Below are 19,913 nucleotides of genomic sequence, written 5' to 3' on the forward strand. Positions count from 1 at the left end.
AAGGTCCCCTGGATAGCTCAGTGCCAGTCGGTATCACGTAGCCTGATACCACGGGGACGTTACTTGGGAACAAGTTGAAAGAGGAGGAGGAGGAGGAGGAGATGCTATAGAACAGGGATGGCTAAACTTTTTTGTTGTTGGGTGCCAAAAATGTGAGGGTGCGTGCGTGATAGGGTGCATGACAGCACCCATAATGCAAATGTGCCCCCACAAATGAAGTTCCAGTTGGCCCCGTTTTTCACCCTCGCCAGGCGCTGGAGGCTTTTCCTGAAGCCTGGGAAGAGGAAAAATGGTCTCTCCCGGAGGCCCTCCGTAAGCTGGAAATGGATCATTTCCAAACTTCCAGTTGGCCTCTTGGGTCCGTTTTTTGCCCTCCCCATGCCCCAGAGGCTTTCCTGAAGTCCCGGGAGGGCAGAAAAAGGCCTCCCCCAGCCCTCCGGAAGGGAAAATCAGCTGGCTGGCGCACACATGCGTGCTGCAGCTGATGGCTCACAGCTATAGAATGAGACGCTATAGGAGATGAACCAGTCTGAGCCCAAGGGAGGGAGGAGCGAAACATGTCATCAGTCACAAGTCCCTTTGCACTCACAAGAAATCTAAGTCCATCCCATCTTGAATTCCTTATACTCTTATCTCCCACTAATTTCCCTTGGCTGTTAGTAGTTCAGATTCTTGTAGAGAACTCACAATAATTATTTGCAGCCATTTTGAACTGCCTGGATCTCCTGATTTTCCTGGTGCTTGACAGACGGCTGAAAGACAGGTGGACAGCAGATCTGATGAGCCAGCCAAGCTGGATAGCTAAAGGCCATAGTAAAATGAGTGGGACTGAATGAATGGAGCAACAGAAGAGTATTTACAAGATCATCTTGGAACGAAAGGTTTGCTCTATAACTTTCTTGACCTAGGTGGAACTTAAGCTTTTTGATGCCCCAGGATGCTACGTGTCACTTAGACCTCCATCCCTGCAAGAAAGTCCTATAGCCAAATTCCCCAAAGCCCAGGAGGCTAGAAGGGAAGACGGCCACCACAAGGAGGAGGTCAACCAGCTCCTTCTTCCTTTCAGAGTTTGCCATCAACATGAAAGAAGATGGGGGCACTTAACATGCCAATCTCTCATCTGCTTCTAACAGGCTTTCAGCATAAGGCATATGACAGCTAAGCTGTGGATCCACTTAAAAGATCAGATGGAGGCGAGACTAGTGCTGGAGAGAGAGGTGGACATGACTCTCCGCTATCATTTCCATCTGGGCTTGGTGCCAACAGACAGCAGCAAAGAAGATCTTTGTTGCCAGCTGTGGCAGCCTTGTTACTCCTCCTCCACGCTCCTTCCTGAGACCGGGATGGCAAACAGCAAGGATACCCATCTCATGTTTATTTGCACATTATGGGCCTTTACGTTTAGGTGGGTGGAGAGTTTAGTCGGTCTGTTAATCTGGTTTCCAAACAATTTCCAAGCTCCCTGCTAGGATTGAAGAGCGCTTGTGGCCTTTCCAACTAGGTCAGCTCTAGGATTGTCTTCCAGTTTCTTTCCCTGTTGATCCGCCACAGAAACTCCCCTCCAAACCCAGCTACGAGAAACTGAGCATGGTCATCTATCGGATCCCATTCACTTTCCTCTGTTGTGTCTGTCAGGGTTCCAAATAGCATCCAAAATTAAATCAGAGTCCAAGGCAAAGTATTTCTCAAAGTTCCAATTTATGAAGAGAACCCTGTTGGCACATCTGGGAAAACCCGAATCTCAAAGCTTCCCGGTTTTCCCCACCCAGTTGAAAATTCAAGATCTTGCCCCCACACCCACCAGTCCATCACAGGGTCCAATCTCCCACTGCCATGCTGGGAGTTCCACCCATCCAATTCCAGTGAGGTGCAGAGACAAAGGATGACCTTGGCTTTCTAGAAATAATTTTGTTATGGCTTCATATCATCTAACTCCATTCAATTCCCCCTCCCATTTTCCCACAATAAAAAATGCATAGTAGAATAATAGAAAGTGTGGCAGGCCAAAGATCCAAAAGAAAAGATGGCTGCAGGCCTGACAGTGTGTGTTCCCATCCATGTACTAGGGAAAAATATGGAAGAGACAATGGCAAGCCGTCAAAAGTGGTTAAAGAAGAAAGATTCTATTCTTATTTTAGAGGGAGAAGTATGGTGGCATTTCACCAGAGGAAGATTTAACTAAAAGAGAGGACATTCTACAATGAACCTTCTGTTCCAAGATGACTTAATGGTCATCTCAGATGGTGCAAGCGAATCTAGATTTTTGAGAGTTTAGATCTTACAAATATTTATTGAGAACTCACCTCCCACCACCGTTCAATAGTTGCGAAAAACTACACAACATTTAAGATACTAACAGTTTTGAATTAATCCTCCTTTGAACTTGATGGGAATTGTTCTGATGCAGTTGTCCACCCCTGTCTCAAGCCCAACCACAGCCAAGAACTGCTCTGTCTACCATGCAAAAATATCTACCAATAATTCAGCAAAATTTGTCAAGTTAACATAGTCAGACAATTGGAAATTGTTCTCCTGTCCATGACCCTTTAGCTCTGGACTGAGCTGCCCAGTTTGCTTAAAGAGGGGAAGTGGGGAGGGTGATCCCATGTTGTCTAGAATGAGACAACATGCTTTGATTTCTAACTCTGTGACTGTGTGTTGCACAAACCTTACTCGCTTGGTAACTTTATGGTTCAACGTACTGTGTTGTGCAAAGCCAGAAAAAATGGTTTCAAGGCAACAATCAGGTTCAGCATGCGGTCCTCCCCAGTAATGTACCATGGGTTTTATCAACCCTCTCTCTCCTTTCCCAGTTTCACCTAATTAATTCATTTGTCACTGAAAGAATAGAGCATCATCTTGCCATCTGTGATGGGTGAAGTTCATGTCAGAAGCTGATTCTTGAATGGCTCAGGTCATTCAAGAAGAGAGAATCTGAAATAACACCAAGGAGCATGAAAATGGGGGAAATATGTCCAAAATGAAAAGAAATACTGGGTGGTTTTTTTGAAGGCCTTTGTATCACATCGCACATGTCCCCTAGGGCAGTGTCTCTGAACCTCAGCAAGTTTAAGCTTTCTGGCTGGGGAATTTTGTGAGTTGGAATCCACACATGTTAAAGTTGCTGAAGTCGAGAAACACTGCCCATGGGCACTTCTTCTAGGGCAAATGCCCAGCGTGACACATTCTTCTTGACCTCACCTGTGAAAGCTTTTGCAGCGAAAGCAATTGAGAAGGTTTGGACTTTTGTGGATGTCAACCACGGATGTGGCTTTGCGATAGCAAGCTGGGAAAATAATTGAATTCATGTCATGCTCAAATGTCTTCTATAATACTGAATGTCCAGGAATGAGCAGAAGACCCCAGTGAAAATCATCTGTGCGAAACTCATGGCGGAATCAATTACAGGCGGAGGGGAGACATGAGCGGGCAAGTCACATCAAATAGATTATTGAGAAAGAAAGAAAGAAAGAAAGAAAGAAAGAAAGAAAGAAAGAAAGAAAGAAAGAAAGAAAGAAAGAAAGAAAGAAAGAAGGAAGGAAGGAAGGAAGGAAGGGAAGAAGGAAGGGGAAGGAAGGAAGAAGGAAGGAAGGAGAAGGAAGGAAGGAAGGAGAAGGAAGGAAGCCATCTCCCTTTTTTGCTCTTTGACAAAAGCAAATTACTTATGAGGATAGTAGGAAAATACTAAATGCCAACTCCTTGTCCTCCCTCCTACTATTGAACAAATTCCACTTATAGCAACATTTGCAATCCTATTGATTATTAACCTATTTCCTCTACGCCAGAAATGAAGGACTAAAGACACCTCCATGAAAATGACTGATGACTTCAGTGGAATGAAGAGACGGCTGTTTGATCATTCCTCTGCAGACAAGGGGAAACCTTGAGATCACCCACAAGTGCTCCTGACACTCTTTCAAGTTAATGGACCTTTAGTCATCATCTTCTGAGCCCAAGAGCCAGAAATTTTAATGAATTCTGTCATCAAAATTTGGGAATCCATCATCACATGCTGTTTATCTGTTTTAAACTGATTCTTTGTATTGATCCTTGAATTGATTAAACCGGTTTAAAATTTCATCTCCTTTTTGTTTTTCCTTCTTCTCCCAAATACACATGGATTTATAAAATCTTAAAAAAACAATTATTTTCTGGATGTCGCTGGACCAATAAGGACACCTCAGAAAATATTCTGCACAGACAGTAAGAATCTTCTCCTACTTCTGAATCGACGTGGTTTATTTTGTTATTTATTAGGTTTTTTTTTTAAAGAAAACAGAACAAGCCTTTAATTTGTAGGTTATCTGAGCCCTTTGGGGTGGATGAGCTTGTATTCCAGGCCAGGAAATTAAAGGTTTGGGCAACCTCTGCTCCACCTCATCACACATCACTGATTTTTCTATTACACTGTTTTTCAGTGGTTTAGCATTTCTACCTTGCTGGAGGCATTAATTCTGAGAGAAGCAGACCTAATGCAGTGGGAGCATACATAGGGGAATGCTCTTTTTGCATCCACAGTATGCTCTGCTGTCAATAAAGCATCCTAACCGACTTTCCTTTTTCTTCTGAAGACTACAATTCCCTTTTTGGTACATCCACAAACATCTCCTTGGCTTTCCACCATTCATCGCTCTTTTGTCAGAAAAATATATATACAAGTGCAACGCAGAGTGGATTGATTCATCACTACCTTAAAATATGAATAACGCCCTTTTAAAAACAAATACAAGGTCAGCCTTCGGGAATGATAGATGGGATGTTGACTTGAAAAGAAGGAAAGCGGAGGAGCTTTCTCCTACTGCCTCCATTTACATGGAGGAGACATCAGAGAAGACCATGGGCTGAGGACTACTACATCGCTACATTCTGCCTTTCTATGTCAGTCCTACATTTCCACCTCAGGTACCAATCCTTTTATCTGGAAGAGAATTGTTGGGTTTGAAGGAGCAGATTGAAATTCCCCATACATTGCACCTGTGGGTGTGAAACTGACAACTGTGTTTGTCCTTAGTTCGGACAGGAAGTGGAAGCTATCACCAGGGGTCCCCAAATTTGGAAATGTTAAGACCTGTGGACTTCAACTCCCAGAATTCTCCAGCCAGCTATGCTTGTGGACTTCAACTCCTAGAATTCTCCAGCCAGCATGGAGAATTCTGGGAGTTGAAGTCCACAAGTCTTAAAGTTGCCAAGTTTGAAGACCTCTGTATCAAACAGAGGAATGTCTTGAGTATGAGTAAGATGTAGATTGGACAATTGTGCAGCACTCCAGTACCATAGACAGCTCCTATTGATTTCTTCTGGCAATCCTAATACTCCATTCCATTCCACTCCATTCCAATTGTAATCATTCTAATTCCAATTCTATTCTTATTCTATTGCAGAAGAACCCTGAGGCCACTTGAAGTGAGATAGATTTTTCCAGTTAGTCTTCTTCTACAAAACCAGTGTCCCAACTTTTTGTAAGGCTTCCTGTGTCTTTTTCAGGGCAACACAATGCAAACACATCCCGTACAAAATAGCCAGTGGCTCAGGAATTATTTAGCCACTTTAAAATTGATTTTGGCAATGTTGAACTACCAGCAACCATTACTTTGTGTAATCAGTGTGGGATCCCCATATGCTCTGGTCATTCATAACAAGCCAGATTTGGTCTACTAGCATTGCCTGCATGAGAAAAATGCCTCCTTATTTTATTATCATTTAGATGGTCCTTGTTTTAGTTTAGTTCATTGCCTTTACTTTTAAAGACCCTTGTGGATCACCATATACAGTAGATCTGATTAGCCGCAGCTCAGAGCTACCCAACCATGAAAAGTTTGTTTTAATCTACCTGCTGTTTACTAAAATAAGCAATGGATCTCCACGGGGGTGCAACGTAAACATAACACTCTGTCTTATAAAATGGAGAGACCTCAAAGCACTTACCAGGAACAGCAGCCTGGCTGAGGTCTTCTGCGTCCACAAGATTCCTGTAAAAGAACAGAGAGAAGAGGTAAATAAGTTTGCAGTAGAGCAAAACAATTCTGCTCAACCCAAACGTTTAGTACATTTTCATACATCTCAACAATTGCACCAAAGCTCTTCCTAAGAGGCATTGGATTGGAATCGTTTATGGGGAAGGACAGGCCTATCGATGCTTATCTGTCTTGATGGCTATATGAAAACACTAGGAAAAGGCCCAGGGAGCAGGTTACCTAAGAGGAATTTCTGAGGAGCCACAATATGCCAGCCCTACAACCCCAAACTTTTGCTTGGAGACTTCCTTGTTCAATCACTGTAGGGTGGTAAGTTGGTCAGTCAGTCCATCCATCCATCCATCCCAAAGGTGATTTACCAAAAGGCAACTGGACTTTCTTGGTTTTTTTCCCCTTGAAAACATTAGTCTTCTCATCCAAGAAGCTTCTGAACTGAAGAATGAAGAAGTTTCTTGGATGAGAAGTGAAACACGTTTAAGGAAAACACAAGAAAAACACACCTTTTGGGAAAGCACCATGACCTGAATGACTGAGAGTCTCCATAGATCATCCATGCATCCATCCATCCATCCATCCATCCATCCATCCATCCATCCCAACTGGGTTCCACCATCAGATACAACTGGACTGTTTTGCTTTGAGCCTTCCTTCTACACACATCATTTATCAACATCAGCTGATGGCCTCATCTTAGGATGCCAACTAGTATCCAAAGACAAAATAGCCATCCTAAGAAAAGGGGGAAATTATAGGGTGGACAACCAAATCTTTGCTGCATTTATTCTTTGCTTTCCTTCTCCATTTCCCCCTTCTAATCAAAGAATCTGATTCATGATCTGTGTCAAGCACCAAGAAAGCTTATTACTTCACACCACATCCATCACCTCTGGACAATTCCATTTTAATCCTTTCTCCTGGTCAAAAAATTCCCAGTTGCTGGAAGCAGAAGTTCATCTCCACTGATGTGGGGCATTTCTCCCCTACAATTGTTATCTCTCAACCGGTTATTAATGGGGATTAGAAAGAGTGAGACTTGAACCTTGATTCCCCCAAACATCAAGGTCACTGGTTTCTTTGCAACCTTCCCCACAGCCTGGATGGACCCATCAGTCAGATTCCCTCCTATCCACCTTCAATCATTTTAAGTCCACAGGACTTAAAGTCACCAAGTTTGAGAAACACTACTCTAGACGTTTGTGAAGTTTGCTTGGTTCTTACCAACCCAATTCTCACCATGCCTAGAAGGGCTATCAATCTGCTCTACCAGCAGTTTTCTATAACTTCTTTTTTTTCCCCATCTTTGACTCCTCTTATCTCTTCCGACAGGGAATCCAAGAGGAAAACAAGACCACACCAAGCCAGGAGTGCCAAGGGAAGGTGTGTAATCATCTAAGCACTAGAAAATCAACTGTTTTGTGTTTTGTTCTCTTTCTCCCTACCCAAATCGCTCGCTCCTTCCCTTTCTTCTAAGACTGGGAGCTATACAATTTTGTTAAGATTGATCACCCACCAAAACAGAAGAAATAAACTCAATATAATTAACTCAGTCTTTCCTCCTGCTGGGAGGGGAGATTTTTTCTCTTAAAGAAAGAATGCAAAAGAGGCAAAATAAAGCTATTTGGAGCCTTGGACCCACGTTTCTCTTTCCTGTGAAATAAGAACCCCTTTTGCACCACCAGGTGGTGAGAGATTCCCATATGGAGATAGAGCCCTTGTGGGTCTTTCCCCCACCCCCTCCATCTACTTGCTGCTTTGATTTTGGATACTGTTGTGGCCCACCAGCAGCCAGAAGAGCTGGTAGCAGATTCAGACAGTGAGGAGGTTGGGGAGGAACATGGGCCAGTCTCTTATTGGGGAGAGGAAATGATAACATGTTGACACCCTACTGTGAGTTTTTGGGGATATCTAGCCAGGAGATTCAGGCAGTTCAAATGAATAGAAAGATCCATTGCAAACTTAAGCTCTCTACAAGAATCTGAACTACTAGCAGTCAAGGGAAATTAGCGGGAGTTAAGAGTAGAAAGGAATTCAAGGTGGGTTGGACTTAGATATCTTCTGGGTGCACAGGTGATTGGTTAGAGGGAACCATGGGCTCAGCCTGGTTCTTTCCTACAAGCTGTTATGTGTTGTGGCCCACCAGCGGCCAGTGGAGCTGCCAGCAGATTCGGACAGTGAGGAGGTTGGGGAGGAACAGGGGCCACTCGTGGAGTCTGGGGAAGGCTCTGATGAGGGCTCTGTGTCGGAGGCAGAGAGGGTGCCAGGGCTGTATGCCAGTCATCAGCTCCCTTCAGAGTCAGACATCAGTGAGGCAGACAAACAGCTGGATCCTGTTCCTAGTGTGCACATGCGCAGAGCTGCCAGGCAAAGGGAACAGCTAAAGAACAGGGGTCGACTTGGGAGTAAGGCCACAGGTGTACAATGAACGGCCCCTCCCAGAGGAAATAAAGAGGAACGAAGGGGGAGTGGAGTTTGCAGGAGACAATTAGTTCACTTAATTGGTTCCTGACTCTCTAAGACTCCTGGCCACGTTTTGCAGAGATCGGCCTGCCAGCTCTCCAAGCCAGATAAGGTTTGTGACTGTAAATCCTCCCTTGAAAGACTTTGTGGATGTGAATGAGTAGAATTCACTGTAAATTAATCAAAGGGTTTTTTGTTGGGACCAGGAGTTGGCTTCGGGCTCTTGGGAAGCCTCAGTCTTCTGTGCTTTCCGGATTTCATTTTTGCAACAAACTATGACAGATGCACCATGTTCCAACTGGCATGAAGCATGCTTAGCAAACAGCTATTTTAAAAAAATAAAAATAACAATGACTACACTAGAAGACAAAATAACACACCATTCTCACCTTGCTCCCCTCCCAAGGCGCCAACTTACATAACTCAATTTTGCTAATCTATGCAAAAGAACAACGCAGCATCTGGAGAATTATAAATATCAATGTAGCCTCTTCCTCCTCCTCCTCCTCCTCCTCCTTCTCTGCCATGTATGTAACACCACGTGAAATTTATAGGGCTTCTGTGGAGGCTCTTGCAGGTGCCTCCTGTGAAGCTGTGAGGCTCATTTGTGTCAGAATACAAAACAGTCTGCACCATCGCAATGTTGGCACACAACGTGTCCACACACACAAAGCAGAATGAACAAAGATGCATTCAGACAACCGAGGCCCAAAGAATCAATTCAAAATATTTTTGTGTGTGCTTCTTGGTGGTTTTAGCAGCAACGATGTTGAGTGTGGATTATTAACAGTTCTTTTTTTATTATTAAAAGGTAAAGGTTTCCCTCGCATATATGTGCTAGTCATTCCCAACTCTAGGGGGCCGTGCTCATCTCTGTTTTAAAGCCGAAGAGCCAGCATTGTCCGAAGACGTCTCCATGGTCATGTGGCCTGCATGACTCAATGCCAAAGGCGCACAGGACGCTGTTCCCTTCCCACCAAAGGTGGTTCCTATTTTTCTCCTTGCATATTTTACCTGCTTTCGAACTGCTAGGTTGGGAGAAGCTGGGACAAGTCATGGGAGCTCACTCCGTTATGTGGTGCTAGGAATTCGAACCGCCGAACTGCCGAGCTTTCTGATCGACAAGCTCAGGATCTTAGCTACTCAGCCACTCAACTGGTCCGGGGAAATTTATGGTATTATTTCAGATCCCCAGAAGGTTAGATGATCTTTGGAAAACCCTTCTGTTTCAACGCAGCTTTCACCCACGGAGTGGCCTTGTTATCCCCTCCCAGAAAGGCAACTAAATTCCAACAAATGTTAATCATACACCAACCACCTTTAGCCTGCTGTAGAAATGCACCTGTGAGATCTCAACCTCTTCTCATGAAACAGGCTGTACATCGACATAAAACAGAAAAGGTTCTGGGGAAATTTGTTCACTTCTGGCCCTTATTGCCCAAAATGGACAACCTGATCCTAGAATCATAATCATCCCACTCTAATCCTGTAAAGTCAACTTCCCAGGTGCAAATTGAAAATATGGGGAGGGGGCAGAAAGCCATTAATTTAACATCGAAGGAGTAGACTGCTTGTCAAAGAACAAAACCTTTCAGGAGGATCTAAGATTAGCTTCTTAGACATCCTTCAGGAAATGGTTGGTTGCTGGCACTTAGGCAGCTACGGAGCTGCTGTTTATATTTTTAGTACTTGAAGGGAAGGCTGGGATGGGCAAGAGTTTGCCTCCTAAGCTGCCCTTATGTCTGTTAGCTGCACCTAATGGCTGCGGGAATGTGAATCCTGAGAATTTTTTAAAAGAAAGAAACGGATGCCTGGAAAGACGTTAAAAAAAATTTAAGCCATGTCCTTCTGGGCTGCTAATGTTTTTTGTCATGGGGGGGATGGCACAAAATTGGCAAACCCCAATTTTGTCCTGCCCTTCTACTTTACCTGGCAAGAGTACAATTAGTGGGCTATTTAACGAGCTAAAGGTCAAACTAATAGAGAGAAAATGAGTATTATTTGTTCAGGTTAAACTTATCGCAATCTTCCCCAAACAGATGTCCTTCCCATCTGTTGCATTTTAATCGTCGTAATTCCCAATCCTCCGTTTTCTCCGACTTGGCATTCGGTGAGTTGTATTAAAACCATGGCTCCCATGATCCCCAGCCATGCTGGCTGGGGATTATGGTGGGCGAAGGTCAACGCCTAGGAAGATGGCTGCATTTGGATAAGCTGTAAATAGGTTATGCTTTCGTTGTTTAATGTCACAACTGGCACCCATGTTCACTGATACCTGAAGAGAGAACAGGTGGTGAGCGGGAAGATCAGAAACCAGAAAATTGAGAAAGAGTGGGACAAGATAAGCGTTCTAGAAAATGTTCTCCCAGGGCTGAAGGACATAAAGCAATTTTGAAAGGGGGAAGGGAGAGAGGGAAATGTGGATGTGAGTTCTTCATAGCAATGCAAGGATGCCCTGGATCTCCAAGAATTTCATTTCTTCTTTGTTTGAAGCAGGGGTGAAATCCTCCCAGTCCAGCCCAGTTTGGCCCCTGACTCTAGGGTTCGGTGCTCATCTCTGTTTCAAAGCCAAAGAGCCAGCGCTGTCCGAAGACGTCTCCGTGGTCATGTGGTTGGCATGACTCAACGCCAAAGGCGCATGGAACGCTGTTACTTCCCCACCAAAGGCGATCCCTATTTTTCTACTTGCATTTTTCATGTGCTTTTGAACTGCTAGGTTGGCAGAAGGTGGGACAAGTAACAGGAGCTCACCCCGTTACATGGTGCTAGGGATTCGAACTCATAGAGGAACTCCTAAAAACTGGACTAAAACTATTACAAGACATAAACCAATTCGGTAAAGTGGCAGGGCTTAAAATAAATAAAGAGAAAACTAAAATATTAAGAAAGAGCTTAACCAAAAGACAAAATGAAGAACTGGAGGAGAAAGTGGCAATTTCGAGAGCCAAGAAAATTAAATATTTGGGAATATGGCTATCGTCAAAATGTATTACAATAAAAGAAGATAACTACAACAAATTGCTACGACAGATACAAAAAGATCTGGACAATTGGACTAAATGACAGATATCACTAACAGGCAGAATCTCAACAATTAAAATGAATGTAGTACCTGAACTGCCGAACTTTCTGATCTTAGCCACTGAGCCATCGCGTCCCTATAACTCTTGTGTGTAGAATCGATTTAAATCAGATTCTAAAACAGACCCAGTCATGATTCTGCTTTTCCCATCAGCTTTCATTCATGCTATTTGCTCAGCAATTAATTCACCTTACCACACGGAGAAAAAAAAAGCAGCATTCTTTTTTTTTTTAAAGAGCCTGGAGAGGGACGTTATTTATGCTTATTTTTTAAAGGTCGGAACTGCATTCTCACTGGGACAAATATCAAAAAACCTGGGTGTTAGCTGACATGTGCAAAATGTAAGAACTGTAGCCCTCCTTGAGCCAGGCCTTGGTAAATTGGAATATTGCAGGAACACTGAAATTCTGAAATGACATTTGCATTGCCTTCACTAAGGTGACACTTCATTCACTGTCGGGATAAAACTGATTTTGCAGACCCCAATCCTTTAATCTCGGGCATACTTAAACTGTATTAGCCAGATTGTAGGGGTTACATACAACAGCACTGCACTTTTTTCTACAACTTTTTTTCATTTTTTCATTTTCTTCTGGCACCCATAGTCATTCCAGCGCATAAAACAGATTGCGAATTGTACATCTCTTTCATGGGATGGGTAGTCCTGACTTACAACCGTAGTTGAACCCAACATTTCCACTGCTCAGTAGGACAGTTGTTAAATGAGGGTTCTCCCCCTATTTTACGACTGTTGTTGCCACAGTTGTTATGTGAATCACTGCCATAACTTGGCTGTTAAATGGATCTGGCTTCCCCATTGGCTTTGCTCATTGGCAGGTAGCAACAGGGGACTGCATGACCTTGGGGCACACCTTGCAAATGTTGAGAGGACTTCTCCTAAGGTTTTATAGATGGTAGCTCCCCTACCCTGCCAACAGTTCTTTTAAACTTTTAACCTCCTCCTTATGTGTATTTATATCTGTATTTATATTTGTATTTGATACTTGTTGTTTGTTGTGTGGACTGTACACCGCCCCGAGTCCTTTTCGGGAGAGGGGGCGGTCTAGAAATTCGAAGAAAATAAAATAAATAAAATAAAACAAAAGTGTGTCCAGTCAAGGCGATGGTTTTCCCAGTTGCAATGCATGGCTGTGAAAGTTGGACCATAAGGAAGGCTGAGTGCCAAAGAATGGAGGCCTTTGAATTCTGGTGCTGGAGAAGACTCCTGCATTGAGTCCCTTGGACTGCAAGGTGATCCAACTGCTCAGTCCTAGAGGAGATCAACCCCGACTGCTCTTTAGAAGGCCAGATCCTGAAGGTGAAACTCAAAGACTTTGGCCACCTAATGAGAAGGAAGGACTCCCTGGAGAAGAGCCTCATGCTGGGAACGATGGAGGGCAAAAGAAGAAAGGGACGGCAGAGAAGGAGGTGGCTGGATGGAGTCACCGAAGCAGCCGACGTGAGCTTAAGTGGAATCCAGAGGATGGTAGAGGACAGGAAGGCCTGGAGGAACATTGTCCATTGGGTTGCGATGGGTCAGACATGACTTCGCAACTAACAACAACAACAAGCTCCCATAATGTATGGTAGGTTCTGACATCTGGACGGCAGGAACACTCAGAATGTAACCTCATCCAGTGTTGAACTCAACAGCTGGCAGATAGCGAGCAGCAACAAGCAATATTGGACGATATTTGAAAGCAAATGTTTATGGGTTCATGAGATGCTTTCCAGGCAGCTCAAACATTCCTAGAAACTTTCCATCGTTGGGAATTTTCACGGTGTCCTACTTATTCATTGCAATTGCATCAGATTACACTACACTATATTATCCTTCTGACACAAAGAGCATTTTGGAGTGCCTGTGAAAAGGATGAAGCTTGCAAGCCAGAAAACATTGCTCCGAGTCAGCAGTTTCTGAAATTAGACTGAAAAACCAAGAAGCAACATTGGAATCTAGGCCACGAACGGATGCAGAGGTTTTCTCAGAGAAGAAATGCAGACTGGGTCCCATCTTAGGGCACGGATGATGGTCTGTGAAAGAGGATTGGCTCACTTTTTCCCCCAATGCTTGTTTTGATGGACTTGTAAGCTATCTACAAGTCCTCCCCCATCATCAGAGACCCCGAAGGTTTGGAGAATGATGAGGATTTTGTCTTCTGTAGATCCTGCTCTGAGTAGCATTAGGAGGCATCACTCTTCAGCAGTGACAAGACAAAAACATTCAGGATATATAGAATAGAATAACAGAGTTGGAAGGGACCTTGGAGGTCTTCTAGTCCAACCCCCTGCCTAGGCAGGAAACCCTATACCATTTCAGACAAATGGCTATCCAACATCTTCTTAAAGACTTCCAGTGTTGGGGCATTCACAACCTCTGGAGGCAACTTCTGTTCCACTGATTGATTTTTCTAACCGTCAGGAAATTTCTCCTTAGTTCTAAGTTGCTTCTCTCCTTGGTTAGTTTCCATCTGTTGCTTCGTGTTCTTCCCTCAGGTACCTTGGAGAATGGCTTGACTCCCTCTTCTTTGTGGCAACCCCTGAGATATTGGAAGACTGCTATCATGTCTCCCCTAATCCTTCTTTTCATTAGACTAGACATACCCAATTCCAGCAACCGTTCTAGTTAACGGTGAACCCAAGACACAGTAGGACACATTCTGTCCAATTTCTCTGCTTTGAATGTGGTGGATAATTCTGAGTGATGATGTGACTGCATCTATAGAAGCTCTTTGTCTCTCTCTCTCTCTTTCTGTCTGTCTCTCACTTTTTCTCTGTCTCTGTCTCTCTCTGTATCTCTCTCTCCCCTCTCTCTCTGACTCTGTCTGTCTGTCTGTCTCTCCCCCTTCTCTTTCTGTCTTTCTCTCTGTCTCTGTGTCTCTCTGTGTGTCTCTCTCTCTCTGACTTTCCCTTTCTCTCTCTCTCTCTCTCTCTCTCTCTGTCTTTCTCTTTCTCTCTCTCTGTTTCTCTCTGTGTCTCTCTGTCTCCCTCTCTCCCCTTCTCTCTCTCTGTCTCTCTCTCTCTCTTTTCAGTGGAATTCTACACCTCAGGCTTTTCACCATTTAACCAAAAATAGTATTATAGCGTTCATTCTTCCCTTCCCTTACTTGCATCACTGGAAGATCTCAAGATCATCACAATTATACCAAGGCGCAACAAAGGAAGCAGAAAATAAAGCATTTACTAAAAAGGTTAGAGAAGTTATTTTCCCCTTCAAGTTGCCTAAGAGTTGACAAGTCTTTATGCTGCCTCTTAACAGGATAATCAGTGGGCATATCAGCTGATCCAGAAGGGAAGAGGGGCAAGGGAGGGGGGAAAACAGAAAGGAAACGTAAGCCGAATCAGAGACTGCCTCACTGGGAAACACACACAAGGCGATGAAGGAATTAATTATATTACGGTTCGGCAGGAGAAAAGCAGCTGAACAGTGAATGAAAGTCAATGGCACTAAGTATGCAGTATGCTTAGTGACAGGTTGTCTCAAACATACACCGGTTCAGAGAATATATTCCCTCGCTGGTATTGCCGCCACCCAAGACCAGGAGAGAAGCAGCAACCGATGCCAAGAGAACTAAGCACCCACAACACCAGTGGTGGGTTCCTACCAGTTTGGACCAGTGCAGGCAAACTGGTAGTGGTATGGTGGCCTGGGTCGCTGGAACTGGCAGTGACCCAGGCCTGCCACGCCGCCAAACTGGTTCCCCGTCTCTTCTGCCGCTGCAGGGAACAGTTTTCAGTCAACTGTGCATGCACAGCAATGCAGGGCGGGTGCACAAGCGAGCAAAGCCAGCAGTGCACATGCAAAACGGCCTCTCAGCAAACCGGTCAGGAACCCACCACTGCACGATACCCTCTGAATGGGAAGGTGCCCCAAGCCCACCGACTCAGATCTAGGAGCCACTTTATGGGGTTCCTCGGGGTATACAGGAACAAAATGGAATTAAAAGGTGGAGGAAGGAAACCCTCGAGCAAGGAATCATATTAAAAGAGGGTCAGACTGAAGGATCGGACCTCTCTTATACTACTTGGAGGACCCGGAGTAGCTGGAGGGTTAGAGTGCCTAAGTGTAAAACCGTTATGCTCAAGTGGAGGCTTTTAGCAGATAACAACACAGAGAGTGAATGTGGAGACACAGAGAGCCCAGTCCATCTGCTGGTATGTCAGCTTACTACCAGAAACGTGTACCAATAGTGACTTATTGTTTTGGCTTAACAACAAAGCCAAGAAGGTAGATTCATCTGGGTAGTTTAAAGTTTGGTGTACATGAGAAGGAGGAGGAGGAGAGGAGGAGGAGGAGGAGGAGGAGGAGGAGGAGGAGGAGGAGGAGGAGGAGGAGGAGGAGGAGGAGAATGTGAAGGAGAAGGAGAAGGAGAAGGAGGAAGGGGAGGAGAAGAAGGAGAAGAAGGAGAAGAGGAGAAGGAGGTGGTGAAGGAGAAGGAGGAAGAGGAGAAGGAGAAGAAGAGGAGGAGGAGGAGAGGAAGGAGGAGGAGAAGAAGAAAAGGAGGAGGAGGGAAGGGAAGGGGAGGAGGAAGGAAAGGAGGGAGAGGGGATGAGGAGGAGGAGGAAGAAGAAGAGTCTGAAAAGGTGACTTGTCTGCCAATCCTTGGACTGGAAGCCCCCTGTGTTCTCTCTTCTTTCTTTCTCTGAGCTCCTTACTTAACCTGTCGGACATTGAAGGATTCCTGCCCAGTGAGCTTCATGGCGGTGGGATTGATTAACATTACATCAGAGGCAAACTGGATTAGTATTGTAAGACAGATATTCATTCACTTTGACCCTGAAACACCAAAGGATACTGCCAAACATAAACAATGGCTCCAAACTAGCCATTGGGCTCTGGGCTAGATCGATACCCACAACACTTGAGATACAAAATCCTGACACGCGTCTGGGGAAAACACAGAGATAAGGACGCCCATTGCTCCTTCTGTTTCAAAAATTGATCCAGAATCCATTTGAAGCGTAAGTGCAGCCTTCCCTAAGTATTTCTCTGCGTTGGATTGTCATTGGAACTGGAAAAAAAAAACCCCAATCATCTCCTTGGCTGATCTAACACAACGTAGGGCTGAGTCTACGGGTCCAAAGTATGTCAGCCCATCCTAGGACGGTTGGTGTGGAAGAGGAATTAGAGGCTCTTCCACGTAGGCTGTTGGAGAACTCGGAGAAAAGCAGAATGTAAAGAAGGGGGAGAAATAAAGGAGAAGGAATGTATGTACCATCCTTTGGAAGGGGGGAAGACGATCAACTGAAGTCCAGAGGTAATGAGATGAAGGCTCAGTTGGCTTGCTACCAAAAACCTCTGCTTCCTCCCATCCTTCCTTGACGTTACTGTAATGCGGAGTGTTTTGGCCTGGCCTCGCATTTTCTTCACTAAAGATCTTTTCTCTACCAGAATCAAAGTTTTTTTTCTGCCAGCTCAGCAAGTTATCTGGTGTGTATTTTATTCACCTATGTGCTCCACAGAGCTACAGCATCTTTTTAAAGTCCCATTTTACTGTACATTTACGTACAGTATGTAAGGTAAAGGTAAAGGTTCCCTTTGCACATATGTGATAGTCGTTCCCAACTCTAGGGGGCGGTGCTCATCTCCGTGTCAAAGCCGAAGAGACAGTGCTGTCCAAAGACGTCTCTGTTGTCATGTGGCAGCATGACTCAATGGCGAAGGTGCACAGAACACTGTTCCCGTCCCACCAAAGGTGGTTCCTATTTTTCTACTTGCATTGTTTACATGCTTTCGAAATGCTAGGTTGGCAGAAGCTGGGACAAGTAACGGGAGCTCACTCTGTTACGCGGCGCTAGGGATACGAACCGCCGAACTGCCGACCTTTCTGATCGACAAGTTCAGTGTCTTAGCCACTGAGCCACCACGTACCATAATCACTATGTAACGTAATGAAAAAGAAATTGATTCAATTCTTGAGCACAGCTAATTTTTATATATTAAATTTACTGACCACCCGTCTTCCCACAAGGTAACTCAGGGCGCCCAATGTCTTGTGATCACCAAGATCTGAGCTGACACTCAAACAATGGAAAAATCTTTCATGGAATTGCTCCCAATAATCCGAGTGGCTTAAGACAGGAGCTTGTATATATTAATAGACAAGATTCCTTATCAAGGAACGACCAAGAGGAAATCAATTCTCCCACCAATGCTGGCAGGACAAACCACTGTATATAAACAGAGAGCAATGCCCACATTCCCTTCTAGCACTGATGACGTTACCTAGTTGGGTCATGAAGTGTCTGCAAGAAAACCACCAAGCTCAGAGAGAGCATCCAGGGCTCCATAGAAGAAGAAACCCTGATAAGCAGGGATTAATACCAGACAAACAATTGAGCAGAAAATACTATCCCACTCAGGGAACTACCAACTAAGGCAAACCACAACATATTGTTTAAGTTGTTGTATTCTGAGAAATTCTTGTCTACAGCCAGACTGATTCTTCCATTAAAGATGCTCCTTTTAACCAATTGCTTAGCCAGAAGAATTGACTTCCAGTTTGATTAATTTCTTTTTTTCAAAAAAGAGAAGGTTGGGGGTTTAACAAGGGAGAACCATTAGAGAAATATTTTCCTGAGATTGATTCTGTCACACTCGAGTTTTTGCTAAATATCATAATGGTTTTTCTGCATGACAGCCCGCACAGCTAATAATATCATTGATAATAAACAGTTGAAAAAAACTTTGTTCCGAAGGGCAAAGATCAAAGAAGCCAGCGAGGAACATGATTCTATAAAAGGAAAGTCAAGCTTGAGAGATTTGATTGTCATGGCCATATTTGCTTGGCAACAACAAGGAAGGAATTTGCTGATGATGCCTTCTAGGGATGGGCTTAAAATCTGTTTCTGGAGGATCAACTCAAGCTGGAGAAACAACGAGAAGCATAAGAGACGATGGGACTTCAGTAGAGTGAAGAGGTTGGCCATGGCAAGGCGGGTGCAGCGTTCAAGTCTAATGAATAAATAACCACCAGACACCAGGACATTAGCATTCAGGATGCATTCGAATCATATAGGATGTGGTGACCATCCCAGGATGTGTTGGGAGATTTTGGGGTCCTTGTTGGACATTTCTACATAGGTAGACTTTGACTTATGACTGTTGGGCACAAGAAACCAGGAACAGGATCAGAGCCTGCAGTCCCACCTAAGCACCGTACACAAAATTGTCTGCTATAATGTCCTACTTGTCAACGACTTCTTCAGCTTCAACCACAATAATACACGGGCAAACAATCGATACAAACTCAAGGTAAACCGCTGCAAACTCGATTGCACAAAATACGACTTCAGAAACAGAGTCTTCAACACCTGGAATGCTCTACCTGACTCCGTTGTTACATCCCCAAGCTCCCACAACTTCAATCTTAATCTGTCTGCCGTGGACCTCACCCCATTCCTAAGAGGTTCCTAAAGAGGGCACGCATAAGCTACCGTCTCTGTCCTACCATCCCCATTTATTTGTATTCATTTCCTTTGTTCATGAGTAACGGGAGCTCACTCCGTTAAGCGGTGCTAGGGATTCAAACCGCCAAACTGCCAACCTTTCTGAGCCTGAGCATGAAATAACCTCATAGTACTTTTAGTAGTACTCTGTTCCTGCGCCTGGCTTCTTTCACCAGTCTTAAGTCTGGAGGTCTACCTAGAGTTCAGCTTCTGGTGACATGATGGACACATCCATGCCATCCATTTTGGATGGCTTCCAGGATAACACTACAAGTTGACCATTTGCAAAATCTCAGTTGAAATTATTTGGATTTTTCTACTGTCTCCAATCCAAGTATTGAAAGCAGAAGATTCCATTCCTATCCAGAGCTCTGCCAGATTCAATTTTCCTCCCAACTGTGATCCATAATTCCAAGGTCATTTATTTTGAGAAAGGTTACCATTTGGCAAATCTCCAAGAGGACTACAGTTTGAACCCCACCCCACCCCATCACAAAAAGGTGCAGTCATAACAGAGCAACTGTCTTCATTCTTGCTTAGTTATGGAGAACACAAGAAGTTAAATGATGAATCAACCAACTCTCCAAGTTGCCTCCTTAAACTGGTCTCATCAAAAGCCACCTCAACTTTTTCTTCCTTCCATCAGAACATCTCAAGTCCACTTGGTATGCTTCAACCCAATGAAGTGTTTCTAAATCCTTTTGTATCATCTGCCAAGCCCAAATCATATCTCTGAAAGAAGATCTACCTGGCATTTTCCTCTCTCTCCTCATTGTCACGAAGACCACAACTTAGTAGGAATGGTTCTACATTTTTCTGTCCCCTCACTGTCTTCAACCCAACTCGAATTCTTGCTTCATGGCAGTGCCCAAACACACCATAAACGTTTTTAGGATACAGCCCGAGGAACTAAGCACTGTAACTAAGATTACTATTTTTTCCCATCAGGG

General features: G+C 44.2%; 1 protein-coding gene across 9 annotated transcripts in view; it reads right to left on the bottom strand.

Moving 5' to 3' along the window:
- The window catches only part of LINGO1 (leucine rich repeat and Ig domain containing 1), a 259,989-nt gene that overhangs the window by 174,842 nt on the left and 65,234 nt on the right, over positions 1-19,913 (bottom strand). For all 9 annotated transcript variants that reach the window (XM_081964983.1, XM_081964989.1, XM_081964981.1 and 6 more), the window contains exon 3: positions 5,926-5,969. The gene's annotated coding sequence lies outside the window, so the exon portion shown is untranslated. The remainder of the gene's footprint in view (positions 1-5,925; positions 5,970-19,913) is intronic.

Source organism: Natrix helvetica (genome assembly GCF_964273705.1).
Source record: "Natrix helvetica genome assembly, chromosome: 12".
NCBI classification, from domain to species: domain Eukaryota; kingdom Metazoa; phylum Chordata; class Lepidosauria; order Squamata; family Natricidae; genus Natrix; species Natrix helvetica.